The sequence below is a fragment of the Aptenodytes forsteri genome, unplaced genomic scaffold, assembly GCF_000699145.1.
Source record: "Aptenodytes forsteri isolate BGI_AS27 unplaced genomic scaffold, ASM69914v1 Scaffold336, whole genome shotgun sequence".
In the NCBI taxonomy this organism is placed as follows: Eukaryota; Metazoa; Chordata; class Aves; order Sphenisciformes; family Spheniscidae; genus Aptenodytes; species Aptenodytes forsteri.
Genome location: NW_008794911.1, coordinates 6,194,700 through 6,210,317, shown reverse-complemented (window position 1 = coordinate 6,210,317; position 15,618 = coordinate 6,194,700). Strand labels below are relative to the sequence as shown.

Sequence of the window (15,618 nt, the reverse complement as noted above, 5' to 3'; positions counted from 1 at the left end):
GAACAATTGCATTGTGCATCACTTGTTTTGTGTATTCTTTTATCATTATAATTATTATTATTATTTTCCCTTCCTTTTCTGTCCTATTAAATTGTCCTTATCTCAGCCCACGAATTTTACTTTATTTTCCGACTCTCTCCCCCATCCCACTGGGGGTGGGGGAGTGAGCGAATGGCTGTGTGATATTTAGCTGCCTGCCGGGTTAAACCACAACACCAGGAAAAGAAGCAAGACATAAAAGGGCATAAAGCAATGTATCTGCTTTATCTGCTTCACTCTGTCATGAATTGAGAAGATCTTGTTTTTGTCTCAAAAAAGATGTGTTTCAGTATTTCTTCCTGAGTGCCCCTGGCAAATCCAGGCTAGAAATTTTGCCTAGTGCAATCTGGTGGATAGTTGTGTTTCCACAGTCAGAAGTAAACCTGCATTTTCTCTTTAAACTTCAGTGTGTGTTGCAGCAATTGTTCTGTATTCATGAGCTATAGGCTCTCTGCCATTACTGCAGAGACTCAGACAGGAACGAAGACAAGCATAATTCAACAGCTGGAACATATAATATCGTACCATCCTGCATGCATCTTTCATGTCATCACAAAGACATTTTTTGATACCTTTTTCTGTGTTTTATTCATCACTGGGTTCTTGAAGCTATGATCATTAATTCTAGGCACCATGAATGTCTGTCCTTGTACATGACTTCCCACGGATTCTCCCTGTATGTTTTAATCCTGATTTGAAGTTCTCACCACAGTGGTCTTTTGTCAGAAAAAAACCACTACATGTAATAAACCATGCCCACTAAAGCAAACTCCTTTATGAAGGCCTGGAATTGCAGAGATGAAGGGCTACTAAATTTGCCATAACTGTATCTTATTCATTCACCATATGTGTATTAATAGTAGAAATTTTATTAATTGTGATCACAGAGACGCTTCTCTTTTTGAAAAGCAATAAAAATTTAATGCCTTACTGATATTGTCAAGTTTCTTACGCATGTATTCAAAACACAATAACTTCAAATCCTAAATCCATTTCTTTGAGATGTTGCAGAAAGCATATGGTTGTTTTATGAGATGGTTCATTTAGGTGCTCATATGGAGTATTCAATGGCAGTATTGCTATGATACTGTCTGTGCAGATTCTGTTTATCCATATAGTCATAGCATCAAGCTCTAGACATTATATAAAAATACTGTGCCGATTCTTTTCAAAAGCTCTGAAAAAGAAGTCTTGATTTTCATCAATAAACTAATTTCTTTTCAGAAATTTCTATAAACCACAGCTAACTCGAGAACCTCCATGTCAAAACCCACAAACAATTTTTTTCCCTGTTGAAATTAGTGGTTTTGTTTTGAATATTTTAAGTAAAAGAAATAAGTGACAAAGTACACACAAGGATTTATGTGGCATTAATGCAGCTGGAGGAATGTTCATGTACTGATCCCTGTTCCAATCCAGGGCTAAGAAATATCTAAGCATTTATGAGAAATAGGGAGACCTAGGTTGGACACCATTTCTCTTGATTTATAGCAAGGACTTAAATTTTTTTCTCTTGCTCCAGGTTTTTTTCAGTCTTCTTATGAAGCCATTCTGCTTGGGTAAAATAGAATATTAAATATTGAATATGTTGGCAGAAACAAGTTGTCTACTTTGAATGTCCTGACCTTTTTTCTTTCTTTAACTTGTTTAACACATTTTCGAACAAGCTGCAAGTTTAGGTGGAGACAAAAGGGGAAGGTGGTGTTATCAAATTACTGAAATCTGTTGATGCTCTTTTTTTCGGTGGAAGAACTTTGAATGGAAATAGAAGATAACGTCTGATAACATCTTGGGGCAATTCAGAACATACTGTTTGAATTTAACTAGAAAATTAACCAGCTACTCAAGGTCTAAGACCCCAAATTTATCTTGTTCATAGAATATAAATTTAATTAAGCAGTCTGGTCACACATATTAATTTCAAGAGAGTCAAAATATGTTTTTGTAGAATTTTGTCACTTAATTGCAGAATTCTAAACCTTAAAAATGTATTTTTTTACTTCTCATTATTGTAGTAGATTTTTGCTCAAAGAGGCTTTAAGTTATTTTTTTATTAGCATTTTCAGTATATTCCTTGTGACTTAGATTCTTCACATTTTATATAAGGTTTGAGGTCTTTAGTAAAGTATGAGGTCTTTAGTACAGTAAAAGGAAGACAAACTGTTGAAGACCCAGCAAATTAAGTGCATGATTTCTTTTAGCAACCGTTAAGTAGCTGCTGTGTGTTGCTTTAACTATATTAGGGACAGAAACAGCTTTAGCAAATGCCGGACTCTCTGTGAAATCAGTATCAAGTGTGCATAGGAGAGAAACCTTTTGCAGAGGTGGGGGACGCACATGTTCTTGCATAACACTGTCAAATTTAGCAGTGAGTTGAATAACACCCAAAGAAATTTCACGTGTGGAGAGTAAGGCTTCTCTAATTAGCTGTAAAACACCAAATGATAGGTATTAAACACTGTATTACAGCAGTAAGCATCTCTGCTACAATGCATCGATCACTCTAACGTATTAAAGAGGTTGCTGGGTGTGGTGGTCAGTGGTGTTTCAGGGTGTCACAGAGCTCTGTTGAAGCTCAGACTGTTTCTGTAATAGCGAAATTCTTTGGCTATTTCACAGCCCTTTGAATATCAGCTGTCTCCAGTCAGACTGAAACATGTACTGATTTTGGGTGACCTTCATAAAAAAGAGAGGATAATAAAAATAGAAAACATAGTTAAAGTAATTATAGTAAACCAGCCACTGCCTCTGTCGCATCTCTGTTGCATAAAATGCACTTGTCATGGAAGGTATTAACACTTGTGTCTTGCTCATCCTTTGCAAACATTTTCTTTACATGTTTGCTTTGTTGAGTTTTTCAGAGCAAGTAGACCTCTTTGTATGACTGTCGGTTCACCTATATTGTGCAATAGTTTTTGTTGAGTTGTATCTATGGTGTCTTCCAATGCCAAATTCTTGTTTGACATTGTCTGTAGGTGTACCAAATACTTGTGGTTCACTGCACATTGTCTGAGGCACTCTGTGTTTACAGACAGTTGTTTCATTTTGGAAGGAGTCAGAGGGGATAAATTCTTACAAATCTTCATTGAATGTTCTGCAGATGTTTCTGATCTTTTCCTTGTCTTTTGTTCACTTCTGAGTCCCAACACACTCTTCCTCAATGTCTCCCCCCCGGAATGACCAACAGAAGCTTTAACACCAGATTCTCCTTGAGTGTGATTTTAGAAGTGGAACAGATTTAAATTGCTTCCACTCCCTGACCAGCAGCTCAAAGATTTAACAACCTTGCTAAAAGCCAACTCAGACTGGCATGCAAAAAGCCAGCCATGTCCAGCGGATACTTAGACCCGTACTGACACTGTCTTGCTTCCAGCCAGCTGATTTGAGACCTGGTTTGAGCCCAATTAGAGGGAGAATTCCTTGGATCAACTTCATTACAAAGCAAATTTAATAGATCTATTTAGTAATACATAGATCAGGTTTAAATTATTATTTCATCTCAGAGTCAAATTCAGAAGAATAGGAGAAAAGTATATTTTAGTGTCATTTTAGAACATAAAAGAAAAAAAAAGAAAATCTGTCACATATTAAATGTCCCCTAAATCACTCCTACTTTCCCTAAAGTTGTGAGGTGGTAGGCTGCATATGCAGAAAGCCAGTTTTGAGTAGCATATTTTGTTTACTGTTGAATGTTTAAATTGTAATATGGATTCTGTAGTCAAGCCTGGGATTAGTCATTGTGTTTAGCCTAGTTAAAGTAGAAGTTAGTAGATAGGATTTTGCATTTTTTTAAAATTACTCTGATCAGTTTAGAATGTCTATCAAAGCAGGCACTTCTTACTACATGTATAATGTATGTATGCAAATAATAGATACAGGTAAAGAAATGAGCCTGCACTGACTGTGAAAGAAATCTGTTTGTTAGTAGGCTGCAATGAATTTCTGCAGATTAAATAGTGAAAGAAATTCTTTCAACTTTAAGTCAAAAGGTAGTCCATGAAGCAAAGTGCTTTTATCCCACAATTACTTAAAGAAGGCATGAAATCACCAACCAAAAAAAGAGTACATTTGAAAAAGAAACATATTCCAAATATATTGTATTTAAACATGTTCTTAAGCAGAATTATTCCTAATTATTTTAGTTCTTTATTGGACTGCACTAATCAGTTAATGCTGTAAACTTTACACAGTATTTTCTATAGATGAATGCTGCGGTCCAGCCCTCTTGCTGGAAAAGCTTTTATGTGACTGCATGGTGAAATAAACCTGAGACCCATTAGAGTTAAATGTAACCTAGTGGGAAGAAATAGGTACAAGCAGTATCAGTTTTGTGATCCTGTTCACCTCATTGCCATCCAAATTGTGGTTTGGGACCAGGAGAGAGGCTGCACAGGAGTAAGAAGACATAATTTGGGGGTCATGGGAAGACAGCATTTAATTTTGGTGAGAATGTTGGCTGAAAAGAATTGAAAGTATGCATAAAACTGTGGCCTGAAGGACATTCTGAATCAGAGTTCAATTTCATTATTAAAATACCCTTGAAAGTACATTTTAAAAGACTTCTGCTTCACTTCCTGAATAATCAGTACATGACATCTGATCCAGGGCCATTCATCTCACTTGTCTCTGTATTTTTCAAATAGGTACTTTATAGAGGGGATAGCTAATTTATATGTAGACAAATTGGCTAGTCCTAATTTTCTAAAATGCAAGGTTTGTCTAGATTTCATTACAACAGAGGACTGCATCCAGATCAACGTCCTGTTTGTAGGACAACTACAGTAGCTCTGTTTGGTGGTGGTTTTGCCCTAATTTTCTCCTTCCCACTATATATTTTACCTGGCCTGTTACTCTCTTCAGATTTCTAATTCTTTCCTCCCCCCGTTTCCTCAATTTCTCCTTGTTAGTCATGATGATGAGGTGCATTAAGACCCAGGCAGCCTGCTCCCTTCCTCCATGCCCGGCTGGAGCATCTCCACAGACAGGTAGTGATGCAGGGGCCAGGAGGGGCTGGGAGCTGCTGCCTGCCACGTGTGGAAAAGAGGCACCAGTCATCACAGAAAGAAAATGTCATTTTTGCAAAGCTTGAGAGCTGCCCCTTGTGTTGAGTTTAAAGAGGAGAGAGGAAATTGAGGGGAAGGATATGATCTCCTTTGCAGAAGTTCCTTCATCACCAATATTCGGCTCCTCATCTGCAGAAGTAAAACCAACTGTGTAGACAGCACACATCATCTACCCTTCGTGTCTAGTCTAGTTGCTGGGGTCTTTCTTAACTGCCTTCATTCATGTGTTTGCCAATCAATCAGCAAGTTGGGTAAAATTCACAACGAATGCATTAAGCTGCCTTGAGACAGAGCAGGAACTTTCTTCTTTTTGCCAGCAGTGAGAAAAGGGATCATTGAACGTGTGAAGTCTTTCCAAATGCATGCTTGTATGATTTCCTTACAGTTCTTTGGTGGCTTTTTTATATTCTCTTTGTAAATTGGGCATTTAACCCGTTCCAGTTGCCTTTATGTAACTGTCGTCAATGTTTTCTCTAAACAGAATGTCTTTTGTCCAGGCTGTTTTTAACCTGTAAAAAGAAGTTGTACTCAATATATGGCTCATATTTCAAAAAGATGGACACATATGACCTCCAGAGTTAAAATTGTGTGTCTGTATACACATAAACTTAGATTGTTTTCAAGTATCAAGTCCTACATCTTTTCAAAGTGGCTGCTCATGTTTCAACTAGCGGATCATCAAATCACACCTGTGTGATGTCCTGTGTGAAAAAGAAGCTGAATTCACGTGAAATAAATTACAAGTTCCATTTTATAGCATAACAGAATACCAGACTGTAAATGTAGTCAGTAAATATCTCTGATATGGCACAACTTTTTTTGCTTGTCTGGATTCCCTCTCAAGGCATGAACCTCCACCCCCCTCCCCCACCCCCGATTCAGTGCTGAATTCTCTGGATGTAGTAAAGATTTTTCACTGGTGTTTCATAATGTTTTATAGATCAGAATTAGGAGCTATTTCCATATCTTTATAAAATATATGCTCACCTTTATTTTAGGACACAGACTTTTGCTTGATGAATAATCTGTTGAAATAAAAAAAAAAAATTGCACTTGATTTGATTTAGTCAAGACTCGTGTAGGGGTTTGTGGGCTCTGGACACTGTATGCTGACCAAACGTGAAGTAAGTAACATAGCCTTTTTGGGCTTAGGCTATATAATGATTGCTGCCTCTTTCTTCTCCTTGTTGTTTCCCCCATTCACATTTTTTAAAGCAGATTTCTGCTAAGCCTGATTTTCAAGATAAGAAAACCGCTTGCATGATAACATACGTTAAAGTCAGCCCCCACACACTTGCAGCTGTTCTTCTGTGCATCTTTCAGACAGTGAGTTGGTGATGACTTTGGTGATACTGCTTGCAGTGTAGGTTAAGTTAATCTCTCATGCTAAATCACTGAAGCCCCAAAACCATGAAAGCCCTGTGGTCCTGATGTTTGGCACCTCTTTGTCGTCATGTGTCATCCACTTACAACATTGTTGGTTGTGTGTTCAAAATCAGCTGTGGATGTTTCTCAAGAAGCTGGTAGCTTCTTCAAGGTTTAGAGGCTATTAATAGATTTCTACTCGTATTATTTATTTTCATATTTTTTGGCAGTTAATTGACTTTTTTGATAATCTTCCAATGTGTCAGACATTCTTCCTTTCCTTGAAGATGACCACTGGTCCACAGTATGAGAGTACTATTGCTATTGCTGCTTGATTCTTTGTTTGCTTGCTTTCTTGCTTAAGGTCGAAACATTTCTTTCTGTCCAGTTTCTGCGTTATGATAACAGACTAGGAGGTATGTACAATATTGGTAAATGCAGTAGTCTACATGTCTATTAAATGGAAAAGGACATCTCTGTAGTTGATAGCTTTTAAATGACAATGTTCTTTTGGACTCGTGAAAAATCACAAATAAGTTTACATTTCTGATATTTTAAAGTGCAGTTTACCATTGCAGATAATGCCACCTAAGCCATCTCTGTTGCATTTACTTTCCTATTAGTGAGTTTCCCTTGCTCTGCTTCCTTTGCTTACAGTTTTTTATGAGGGAGGAATATTGCCGTTCCATAGAAAAGCAGGTGCAGTGACTGCAAATCTGGTGGAATGGGAGATATTAAACTGTTCATACATCAAGCATATTTTTATAGATATCCCTTTAAACACAGCTAAATAATGGTGTGAAACATGTTTTCATGTCTGATTTATAGTTGGATCTCTGAGCTTGCAAAGGTACTGCCTTCCTTTGCTCTAACCAGCAAACTTGTTCTGTAAGTTCGCATAGTAGTCGGCACTAGCCTGCAAATCAGGAACACTGAAAGGACTATTTGCTGTGCTGAGGTAGAGAATTTTCAAACATTAATTTTTGAGGACTCTGATTTTATAGCCCTCAGCATTATACATGGAAAAGATAAAGACAGGGACAATATTTGCCTCTTGAATTCTGGATGTGGCTCTATCTTTATTCTTCTGTTTAGGAATGTTTGGTACTTTCAAAAGCTAAAAATAGCTCTTGGCAATGTAAAACTGAACAACATTTCACCTAAAAGATTCCTTTTATTCTTTTCCTTTCCAGATGTATGAGCATGCACAGGAGAAAAAAATACAACTGAAATTCTGATTTATAGTCCTGCACAGGCAGAATTTGTTACAAGTTTTGCCTTATTTTTATGATGTTGCTTGGTGTGAATTTCAGGAGACTGCGGAGAAGTTTTAACTGCAATGTCATATGTGCTTGGAAAAACAGCATTTCAAACTTAACTTTTTATAAAAGAAAACAGGGTACAAGTACAGCTTAAGAGACACATGAATGATTGAGTTGGTTCCTGTTTTATTTGCTTTATCTTTGCATTTAGTACTTTGCTTTAAAAAGTATAGCTTTTTCAATAATTAGCCCACATTTCTACAAACAACGTTTTTCTGTACACAGAAAAATGTAAGTATAACCCCAGTAAACTTTGGTTTTGGTTTATTTATTGGTTGTAGTAATAAAAAATGAATGCATTTGTGAGTCTTGAATCTTGAAGAGTAGAATGAAGAGATGAGAAATGATACTAAAAAGATTTGGCTGGATCCTCCTCAGACAACTTCAAAGCAAATCGTTTGAGTGATGTGGAAAAGAACAGTGATTTAATACCGTCCATTCATCGACCTGGGTTTAGCTAACAACACGCATTTTTTGAGGAGGCAAAAACCTTTGAGCTTTCTCCATTGTAATCCGTAGGAAAAATGAGCCAAATTTTACTTTTAACTTCTAAACACCAACATGTTTGATTTGGGGGGATTGACGTTTTGGGAAGAGGTTGGTTGAATTATTACCAGGTTTTGACTCACAAGGCCATTATGGACAAACGAAAGCACTTTATGTGGAAAGCCAAGAATTTATTGTTGGTTTAATCAAAGAACTATTGTTATTCCAATTTCAATAGTTTAAAATTATATGCAGTTAAAAGGATATACACATGAACTTTCCAATATCTACCCTTTTTTCCCACTGCACCTCTGGGTCCTAAGATCGGTGGCAGCTGTTGTGATTAGGGTGGGGGTGCAGTGAGTCATCAGCATCCTTTACTGGGAGGAGCACAGTGCTGGTGCTGGTGGTTTCTTCCTGGTAATGGAACCATTTGGGGTTGTTCTTACCTGTTTGCTAGTATGCTTTGTGGCTTGCTCTTCTTTTGTTGCGCTGTAACTCCACATTACATCCAAAGGTGCTGGATGTGGTGTGTTTTACGTGTGCTGATAGAGGTTCTTTGTTCTCTTTTTACCCCTAAGACTGGTTCTGTGCACAGCTCCCAAGGTTGCATTTGTTTGATGGCCAGTCACAGACCACTAGACAAGTTGCTTCTAGCCCTTGGGCCTCCAGGGTCGTTCAGGGCCTCTGCCTTCATCCCGTGCCTGTATTCCTCTCTGCTGCATTTTATTGTAGGGTCGCAGACAGTCCACTCTGCACAGAATAAATATTCGTTATTACTGTTTATTAGTTGCAAAAATATATTTAATAGGTGTTACACAACACAGTTGTACAAAGCTAAGCAAAAAGTAAAGCAAAGTGTGTAGCAGTTCCTTGGACATCAGATAATTTCTGTTAGAAGCTAAAGCAAGTCTCCAGGCAGGGGAAGACAAAACCCTCAGGCCTGTGGTATTAAGAGTAAGCCTGTGGCCTGTCACAAGAAACAGCAGCAATTTATTTCTTTGTCTCCAAGCCCTGTAGGGGGTTGGTGCTTATATACTTCACTTGCCAGGTGGCATTTCTCCCACCTTCTCCAGTGAGCCTTTGGAAGGAGAAGATCTGCACAGATACAGGCAGGCGTCACGGTAGCACCGAGGTCTGAGGGGCTGGGCAGAGTTTTGTCCAGTTAATCCTGACAGAGTTAGCAGGAGAAGATGTGGCGAGTGCCCTTTGAGAGAGAGGTAGAAGGAAACCCCAAAGAACTTCAAAAAAGCAAAATGTAGGAGATCTGAGAAGCATAGTTTGTGATGAATCGGCACTGAAGGGAATGAAATAAATAGGGAAAAAAGGTCAGAGAAGTAAATGCCATTTCCCCAGTTGCAGACCTCAAGAAGTTACGAGCCGAACACTAAAAACAATGTCATTTGTTAAGTGTGCTCCCAAGTTTCTGAGCCGTTAGGCAAGGTTTGGGAAATATTTTCAAACCTTCTTCCACAATTGTAAAGACAAGAATATTAGCTTTTTTTTTTTTTTGTAAATGAAAGCTGAGATTGTGACTAAATCGTAAGATTTTAAGACCATGGACTTTAAGAATAAGGACTAATAATCCAAGACTTAAAAATTACGCATATTGACAACACTACTCGCTTGCTTTCACAAAGCGATTAGCTGACAGGCAGGGGAGATGAGAAATGAGAACGTTCCTTATTGTTTCACCCTTGAAAACTGTCTCCTACTGCATGTGGCCATCTGTACATCTCCTTCTGTGTTTCAAGTCTTCTTATCTGAATAACTTCAGCAAGTAACTTAGATATTCCAGCACATTACTGACTTCGTGAGTTCAAGGGTTCTGGGAACTAATGGAGACGGTGAAGATAATAGGTGAAATGTTACGTGGTTAGTGACATTTAAAAAGATGATAATATCTATTTCCATTTTGTGACAAAGGCTATAGATAGCCTCTCATTTATTTTTTCTTTCTGAAGTGAGTTTATGTCCCTGAAAACATTCTAGAAAACATCTTTAAAAATACAAATGCCTGGAAAGGAGACTTTAATTTTCCAGGAAGGAAACCAGTTTTATTGTGACCAGCCTTAGTGCTCTCTGTCCAGTGACTGCACAGCCAGATTTGTGTGAAGAGCCTTACAGAAAAGCCATACAGCATCTAGATTTAGTCACTGCTGCCATATTTCTATATTTAATCAAGAGTTATTACTTTTAAAGTAATACCAGTGTCACATGAGGATTCTCTCAGAGGACTGTTTGTATCTCTTATGGTTATGACCTAAATTATCTATATTTAGAGCACATCACAGATCTTAATACCTGTGACTTCACAGTTTCTACTGTGAACTTCAAGGTTTAGTCAATCATGAATGCATGCAAGTAGCAATATACGCTTCTTTATTGTGGCCTTTTAGACCTGTGCAACATTTTTCCATGGTAAAATGCTCCCATTCTTTAAGCTGGTTACACATCAAAGGGAGAATAAAGACAAAACTGTTCGCCATGGTCCTGGTCTGTGCATGCTCACTAGTTATCCTTGTTTTGTATTATTCTGGTAAGAATTTGGTATGTTAGTAATTTTGTATTTTTAAAGAAGAGACTTACCTTTTCCTCCTTGGAAGATGTATTATTCAGGATTTCTGTCTCACCAACTTCCCCTTTGAGACTGGTTCTTCAACGAGATGTTCTTTACACTTGAAGTTATGTATGTGATTTCTTAATTACCCTTTGTGATGCTTGGTCATTTTTTTGTCCAGGACTAATGTCAAATGAAAGGTAATTTATGATTATTGCATTAAAGTAATGGCCTTTGCAGTTGATATGTTTTAGCATATTAGTTGCAAAGGTTACTAATGGAAATAGTAACATTGAATGGAGAATGGTAACCCTGCTAAATTGGAATTGATTATATAGTCATATACTTGGATAGCTAATTGTAAATCAAGAATCTTGTATTAAATGCAAGATTGTTACTGGTGAATTAATCCAATGAAAAACAGAGACTTTTCTGTTTTGACCATTCTCATTTGATTATCACATCTTTATAGAACACATTTTTATTTTAAATTAACAATAGATATGATTTCAAAGCAGCTGATTTATCACACTTTGAAAACAGTCAATTAGTTACTTATGTTCTGTAATGATAGTGCCTTAGAGGATACTTTACTATTGAGTTTTAACCTGTATATTATTGTATCTTAATGAGTTGTACTTCCAGTTGTCCTGGAACTTTCTGATGGATATAGAAGTTGTCTGCCAGGATATGTCAGAGGCAAAACTGAGCTGAAATAGAAATTTTCTCTGAAATAGAATAACTTCTGAAAAGTGATTGTTATTATTTATTCTTATTCTTATGTAACTTAAGTAAAACAATTCTTATACTTTTAGAAAAGTCATTTGCTAATAATTTGATTAAAACCCCAGCACTCCCTAATACAAATCAATTTTTAAGCATCATTTGAGGCAAGAAGTCTATAACTTTTGATCAGTACAGCTTAGTTACATACTGCAACAAGTAAACAAAATAAAAAATTGCAGCCTGTAGAACAATTTCAATTTTATGTTAGAAATAAATAGAAAATTATGAATAGAAAATTGGTCAAACAGCAGGGGCGGAGAGGCTGGGGGTCCGTCATTCATGGACTGCTTACAAAATTGGGAGGTATTGAATTGCTTTCCCTTAGCTAGTTTTCAGTAGCAGCCTTTCCCATGCCGTAACCAAGGTTGGAGAGCAGCATCTCTGCTAACAGTTCTAGTGGAAATATCTGCTTAGTCTTAACCCTAAACAGTCTTGTTGATTAAGATCCTGTACAGCATTTTCTTAAATTATTAAATAATGCACATACTGTCTGTTCAATTTTGTATTTTAGCTGAGTTATACAAGAGGTTGAGAAGAGGAGTTCTGTGCCCCGTGTGGAGGCATGAGCCTCCCCCGAGGCTGAGAGGCTGCAGCCTCCAGGAGCCACTGCCATGGGGGCACGTTTGCAGAGCAGCACCAGCTGAAAGCCGTGCCACCCTGTCCCTTTGGGCAGGAGCTGGCTGTGCTCTAAGGACCTGGGCTCCCTCCCTTTGTCTCCATAAGGGGATCGTTTTCTTAGAGGAAACTTATGCAACTTATCCACCTTGCCATTTCACAATTAATGAACTCCATTAAGTTCAATAAGGATCTTATAACCTGCGTTTTGGTCAAGACAAATACAGTATTTCCTCAGTTGTTTTTACAGTTCATACTTGCATTTTTCACTTGAGTAATTCGTTGTCATGGTTTGCTGTGCCATTCAGTCTTCCTTGGACGTACATGTGGAAGATGGTCATGCTTCAATAAACTTTAATAAGAACGTTTTGTCAGGTATTACCTTGCTGAAAGGGTGGTGTAAAACCAAGACCGATCCTGCTCATTTTAACTTGCCAGGGAATCACATTAACTTTTGTTCCCCTGCAAAGGTAGCAAGCAGAGTTCAGTAAGGTTGTTTAATGTTGGCAGGATGTTCTAACACTGCAACCACGAAATTTAGCTCAAAAACTGCTGTTAGTTTCCATCCTTTTTGAAACCAGGGAGCCAGGAAGGAGCAGGGGTATGATACTGAATGGGAGGAGGCAGTCAGTGGGAGCACTGCAGTGGTCAGTGAGGTTTCTGAGGAACAGGACTGCCAGAGGCAAAGAGAGCAGCCAGGTTGGAAAGGCTGAAGCTGGACTGGGCAGTGGAGGGGGATCGTGTCCTTTCCCCACACAGCCTGGCAGCCAGGGGAGCAATGGAGGTTTTGGCTGCTGCTTTGCCCTAGGCTGGAGGGATGGGTCAGGACAGTGAAATCCAGGAGCCTGTTGGGAGCTTCTCTAAGCTGCAAAAAGGTCTGTGAGGGCCAAGAGGATGGATGTAGTTAAAGCTGGAGAGCTCCAGGATGTCCTGGAGGGAAGAGGGAAGACATGCTGTGTGAAGGGCTACAGTGTTCATTTTGAGGATGGGAACTGGTGAAGTGCATAGGAGTGGCAGATCGATGCTGAACTGGCATATCTTCATTGCTATCTTCATTTATGTCTTCTGTCTGGGAGCACAGTTATCCTGTGTGCAAGTTGCCTGTAAAGGTGAACAGAAAAATCACACATCTTCTGTAGCATATGTTTAAAACAAAAATGTGGGTAAGTCACAGTTTTCGTACCATAATGTCAAGATACTGTCATATTGTCCGTTCAGAGGACACCTGTTAGCCTGCACCTCAAAGACTCCAGTTACTTATGAATGTTCTCACTTCCTCTGTATGCAAAGGAATGGGTAGCGATTGCCAAGACTTGGAAGATTTTAGTCCTTTCCTTCATACGCATTGCCCATCTACAGAAATGCAAGGTCTGGTTTAACATGGGACTTTACTTTCCAGGCCTTTTGGCCTTTTTCTATTCTTGGCGCTGGGTACAAGTTTTATCGTAATGAACTGAATTGTTTCTTCTTTAAAGTCAGATATCGATAGCTTGGACTTCATTCACCTGGTGATGTATGTGTAAGATGAAGAAGGAAAAAAAGTCAACGGACCTATGCCAGTGTAATCTAATAGAAGAGTTCCTTTATAATTTGAAAAAAAAGGGAACAAGAAAGGTAAAATACTCAGAATGCTTGAAACAGCTCATGAAATGCTGATGGGAGAGAAGTGACAAGGCCAGCAGGTCTAGTGGTTTGTGACGTTATGGGATGTGAAAGCCAGTCAGTTACCATTACCCTTTGGTTGACCACTTTGATATGGTGAACAAAAAGGTTAAAGGTTTCATGTTGTTTGCTCCTTCCGTCTTCCTTCTGGGAAGTTGCATCCCTTTTCTTGGCTTTATCAGCAGTAATCTCCTGACCTCATGAGGCATTTTCCCAGGAATTAAAGTCCCCTCCCTCTCTTCCCTCCCCTCCTGGGTCCCATGGGATGGTGCTTCTCTCAGCAGTCTGACTAAATAACCCCCTCTGAGAAGAATGATGTGTCTTCCAAGGTCTTTTCACTGGGGTGGCAGGATTTGCTCTTTCCAGAGAGGAAACAATATTTATGATGGTGGATCTGCCATGTACTTGTGTCTGCTGTGCTTTTAAAGGCTCTAAGCTTTTCCTAAGCCTCTCAAGGGTTACTGGGTCAGCTACGGATTCTGCTTCCCAAGGTATTCATTGGTTGGTTTCAATGCTAATGGTTCAAATCGGGTATAATGTACTAAGCCGGTGAAAGGCAGCGTGCTCTTCACTGCTTGCTTGTAACATAGGGCAGAAAAACACTCTCACAGGTTGCTTAAAAGAACACAGCTTTTTCACAGAATGTCTTGATATTACCTTTTGTCAAGTTTAATACTTAACTTGATTTGTATTTAAGATAAAAAATGTAGTTTGTAGATCTCAGATCCTTTTTCATACTGAATTTCTCTTTGCTGAGGTTGTCATGTTACTGTACTACCATCAAAACAAAGGTGTTCTCCAGCACTATTATTAAACACTGTTCTTCTGTGACTTTGACTTTCGATTGCAAAGTGAGGTTGACATTTGTGCCGTAGTTGCACTTTTTACACTTTTTCGCTTTTACCTGCTCACCTATCATCGCACAACTTAGGAAAACTTACTATGTATAGATTTCTACTCCCTCTATCAAATCTGTGTTGAAAGACTGGAAACTTACAGGGTGCAGAGGTCATGGTGTGTGGGATGGCTGCACAGGCGAGCACCAGAGCACAGTCACATGCAGCCTCTGAGTATGATGCCGGGAGCCTCATTCCCTTGGGCACCCAGTGTAAAAGTCTCAGAAGCACTTTTCCTTTGGTCTGCTGGTTTCCCATAATTCCAGTGCTTCTGAATGTCAGAAGCAAAGAAAAATACAGTCTTGATACAAAGACCAATATAAAACCAATATCCTCTTATTCCTTCTGAATTCAGAAATGGGTAATTTGATCCTGTCCAGGAAAAAAAAAAGAAAAAAAAAGTGTGAGTAAATAATACTGGTGCTGGTAAAACAGAAAGGGTTGGGCTTTGGGGGATTTATGGGAACGTTGAGTTACATGGCCAGAACACATTATACCGAGCTGGACTGTAAAAAATTGTTACTTCCAACTTAAACTCTGTTTATACCTTTTGCCTTTGACTTGTTACATAAAATGAGAATAAATAAAAGGAATCAACTTACAATTGTAACTGATGAGAAAAGTTACATGGTGTTTGTTTTGTACCTTCAATTGTGAAAGTACAAACAACTGGAAAAGATACGGGAAATTTATTTTTTATTAGTTTTATACAACAAAAAAACCCAAATCGACACATAGGGTGGCAGCCTGGCTGCCTGAACAGCAGCTCCTTCTGGCTGTGGTAGCGTAACCAAGGCCAGTCCCGCCCCCCAGGGCTGTGGTTT

At 38.6% G+C, this 15,618-nt stretch overlaps 1 protein-coding gene across 1 annotated transcript in view; it reads left to right on the top strand.

The window, feature by feature from the left end:
- CACNB2 (calcium voltage-gated channel auxiliary subunit beta 2) overlaps positions 1-15,618 on the top strand; it is a 90,124-nt gene that overhangs the window by 13,268 nt on the left and 61,238 nt on the right. The gene's annotated exons all lie outside the window — the stretch shown is intronic.